A 4,991-nucleotide genomic window follows, 5' to 3' on the forward strand; every position below is an offset into this window, starting at 1 on the left:
TGCAGTTCCAAGTAAATAGCATACAGAACAGTGATACACTGGGCATTGGCATTGTCAGTACTTCAGGGTGTTCCTTGGGCTTCTGCTGTATCCCAGTGATACAGATCGAATATTATGTTATGAATATATCTATAATTTCTTGCCCCAGTGAATACTCTTTTAGCATATAACTCCCACAGTTTTTTTATTGTTTTGGTTATTGTCCCTGTTATTATTGCAAATTCTTTTTGATTATTTAAAATAAAGTGTCTCTTGCCTTTTCAGTCTGGAGGTGTTTGCCATACAAGATTCACTACAGTCAAAGGGGAGATTGCCTAAAGGAAATCCTTTGAAAATATTTGTCACAATAAACAGTTGTTAGGCACTATATTTTAACCCAACCCTGAGAATATTGTATTTTCTCCCCCTTTATGAGCCACAGAATGATGTGATTAATAGTTCTGCTCTGTCTTGTTAATGAATTGCTTGCTGACTATACTGTTAATGGAAATAACCATTTTCCTAGATGCATTTCTAGATATACATATCTTTGGGTGAATTTTAGTACTCCTGACAGTAAAGAGCTGCTGGCACAAATCAAAAGCTGCAATAAAAATTGTACAGAGTTGATGGTAACAAATTTGTGTAAAAACACTCTGAGCAGGCATATGTATGATGTTGCCTCTAGGAGCTGTCTGAGCTGTTCTTTCCATAGGAGTTTACCAGTAAGGTTTTGTTTGCTTGTTTTATATGGCTCCGGTTGTTAGCCCCTATATTAAGCTGCAGTAAATTATCTGATGCTGACATCCCTGGTTCCTTTCAAGCCTGGTATTATATACTTGGAGCCTGAAGAAAATGCAAAATTATTTTTCACTAGTATGTTGCCTGAGTAGGTGCAGCTTTATAGAACATGTTGGTCTTTGTGGCAACTAATTAAAAAATCAGAAGATAGTAATGTTCCCAAGTATATTGGTTGTGTGGTCTCTTCTGGGTTTTATTATTTCTTCTTTCCATCTCTGACTTCAGTTCATTTTTTCTCCTTTTTTCCTGTACTAGATAAATAGCATGTCATCGCTGAACCATCTATGATTTCCCCTTATTTGCCTCGACCTCTTCTTGTTATCTTTCTACATCAGGATCTTACAGTGCACTTCTTTTCTGTATCGGTCTTTTCCTGCCTCTCATCTTTCAAAAAATAACTTTTTCTTCCAAAGAATCATAACTCCCTTTTGCTAATTTATTCTATCCATCCCTTGCTATACTTTGTATCTTCTCTCAGATCCCTGTTTATACAAAATGCATAAACCTTGATAGTGTAAACAGCAGAAAGAAAAAAACCTGTTGATCAGAGCTGAAAATAAAAGATGGGAAGGAATAGGAAAGGCAGATCAAGTTCAGTACTCATGTGGAAAGACAGGCATTTTCCATGTTCTCAGCTCCAATGACAGTGAACATGCCTTCCTTCTTCTAAATGTCTGATTCTGTTGATATTATTCATTGGGAATATCCTGTTAGTATCACTCAGTCTTTTTTTATTATTATTATTTTATTTTATTTTACCCCAGAAAGAACAAAGTAAAAAATGACCTGTTAGGAAAAAGCAGTTGGTGGTTGTGCTGGAGCTCATAGTACTCGATATAGAGGCAGCAAAAATGAGCAGATTTTTCCTCAGTTTTCACTCCCTCTTTCTCATTAAATTCTGGGCATTAATGGAGACATGGAGTTGTCCATCAGCAGGTATCACAAGCCAGTGTTATACAGAATTACACCTTTCTGATTTTTACAGATCTGCCTTTCCCAAGAGAACTAGAGAACTGAAATGGTGAAAAAGGCAAAGGTACTTACCTAGAGGAGATTCCTATGTGTTCACAGGAGAGTTAAGCATGTCCAGCAAAGCCCAGGCACCCCCCTGCACCTTACACATTCTCCTCTTTGCCTCACAAGCCTTAATGTTATTGTAATCCAAGATTTTAGTAGATGCCTTTATAATTAGATTGAACTTCAGATATAGCTTTTTTTTAATCAGTGAATCAAGAGTAAGAAAGTTTCAAAGTAAAAACATGAAGGCACTGTGAATTTAGCCCTGAAGTAGTCAGGAAGTTGGACTAGATAATGGTTGTAGGTCCCTTCCAACTGAACTAAACTGATTCTATTCTATTCTGTTCCATTCTCATATTAATTTTAAATATACCTTTGTTATCTATGATACATGGAGTAAGTATATATAAACTAAGTGTTGTTTTGGTAATACTTTTCATTTTTGACCCATATGGATTCTGTAGGAAACACTGTATTTACAAACTTTATGAAAAATATCATGCTTGTCAAAATTGTTATCCTGGGTACGAGCTTTTAGAGCAACATCTTATTGAAGAAAATTATTACTATTTGGACTGCACTGTACTTCATCTTGATGGCTCTGTAGTGAGAACACATCTGTGATGTTGCTCTTAATATTGGAGTTTATAAAGCACAATGTGCTTGTGTGTGAAATGCCAATACTTAATGGTGTGGAGGAGGTTCCTTTTTTATTTTTTTACTGGAAAAGACTGATGACAAGATTTGTAGGGGGGTCAGTAAGTGCCCTATTTTCTGCATGATGGTAAAGCAGAAGCACAGATTACTTTGTTGATTTACCAGGATATAAAAAATTGTGATGACAAGAACAAGGACCCTGTGGCCTATCCAGACAACCATGTTATTTCCCCTTCGTTCATTGTTGTCTGAGAAATCCTTTCTTTAAGAGGTAGAGAAAAGATTAATGTTCACATATACCTTGTTTACCTCCATCTGTCCTTGGGCATGTAAAGATCGTTCTTTCCTTGGGTTGCAAAGGTTGTTTTGTTTTGTGTTGGTTTTTCTGCTTTAGCCCTGGTACTTCATCATGATATAATGTTCTGTTTGGCATAGCAACTGTAGGCAGCCTTCTTCAGTCCTGAGTGAGCACAGAGTGTTTCAGAGAGAGTCTATTCTAACATCACCATCAGTTTGCCTTGAAAATAATTATGTAACTGCAATTCCAAAAATAATGTAATCGAGAGACATCAGTGAAGAACAACGTGGGAGGCAAATAAAGTTAGAGTAGCAATTTTGAAAATTTCCCCAATCTTTCTTAAATACAAAACAGATGTTTGGTAAGAATGATGGAATGTTTGCTGAGACTTAAATATCTGAAGATAGATTCATATTTGTTTGGGTTTATTTAATCTCTTTAGAGCTTCAAGGTCAGAATTATACATTCCACAAATTATGAATTCATCAATGATGTGCCCACCTTTTCCCAAAATTTAACTGCTAGCAATGTGAGGAAACAGTACAGGTTTCTTGTTGCATGAGAACGCTTTTTAGTTTTGGCCATTAGTCAAATAAATAATTTCTTTGTGTTGAACGTTTCATACTACCAACATAATTTAGGAATTTTGATCTCTTGGTGATACTGTCATTTCACTGAAGTGCAGCACAGTGCACTACTGTAAATGCTTCAGGACATTCCTTTGGATGCCTTCTTATTTGTTTCATCTTTTAATATCTAGAAGGGTAACATTTGCTTCTGCGCAAAGCATCAACAGAAACGTTCATTGAAGCTCTTCAAGAGCTGTGGATGTCTGTTCTCATTCTACATGTTACGAATTTTGATCTTTTTAAATTGAGGTTGTGTTTGCACATATAAGAAGATATCACTCTTGTGGCCCTCCTACCTGTAGTCGCAGCCATTCATTTAATTTTCTGCCTTGCTAGAGATTTTCGCCAGTTGTTTTAGTTGAGCTGTTTACTGATTCAGTAATGAGTTCTACAAAACAGTGTGTCTTTTTAAAAATATATATATATATATATTTGTGTTTCATAAAATACATATTTTCTGTGGTGGCAAATCTGATTGAAAAGATTACTGCTGCTTTGCACAAATTTGTCATTCACTTATTTGTGTTGTGGTGACAAACTGTATATTGTGTAAAATCAAACAGGTTTAAAAAATACTCTGAATGGATGATGGGGCAAAGCTTTTACATCTCGCTCTGCCACTGTACTTCATCACTCTCCTGTGAAGGGACTGCTCTTTAAGCATCAATTATTTTGCCTGGTACCAGTTTTGGTAGCATTTCTACACTATTCATTACTGTGGGCTAGAGAGAGAACCCAGACCATCAAACATTGAATAAATAACCAATTATTTGAATTGTTTGAATTTTAACAAAAAACTTGTCATTTTCAGGGACATAGGGGTAGAAAAAACAAAGATTTTCTATGATCTTTGTCTCTTAACAATTTTTTCAGTCATTAAAGATCTGAAGTGAAACTAAAAACCTAGAAGTGGATAGCCCCATATTTAAATCAAGCTGTAGTTAACTAAATTCCTGAGGTAGTCAGGAATTTATAGATACTGAACGTTTTCTACCTTCTAATAAGATGTTTTAGTGGTTTATTAAAGGGGAAGAAAGCATAAACTAGTCAAAAGCATCAGATTTTTAAAGAATTGTGATCTTTTTGTCTCCATGTTATGGATACTTTCCCATAGCACATGTTCAAATCTTTAATAGACCAAGGCTAAACCAAAACATCAAACCAGATCCAAAAGAGGTCTGAGACTTTTTCACCACAACGTTGTACTAATATTCCTAGTTAGAAGCAAGAACTGTTCTCTCCTTTCTATTTGTTCAGTTCTGAGAATTATGAAAGCCCAGTGAATTGTATGTACTAGACAGTGGCTAGTTACACCTACTCTAACCTCACAGGGATTTTCCCCATTCTAGGGAATTCCCAAGAGGGGAGAAAGAGCCAGTTTTGTTTAGTGATTCAAAGAGAAAGAATCAAAGCTAAATTCTAGGCATTTACATTATATTCCTTTTTATTAAGACACTTTTGCATGCGGTATTTCTGCTACTATTTTGGTACCTCTGATGGCCTCCATCTTTCTTCAGGAGAAAAAATAACATCTGAATTTTTGGTACTATGTAAATGACAGTCATCTTAGATAATGTAATATCTAATCTGACATACAAATTCTCTTTCCC

This window comes from Phaethon lepturus, unplaced genomic scaffold, assembly GCF_000687285.1.
Source record: "Phaethon lepturus isolate BGI_N335 unplaced genomic scaffold, ASM68728v1 scaffold40346, whole genome shotgun sequence".
Taxonomy (NCBI): Eukaryota; Metazoa; Chordata; class Aves; order Phaethontiformes; family Phaethontidae; genus Phaethon; species Phaethon lepturus.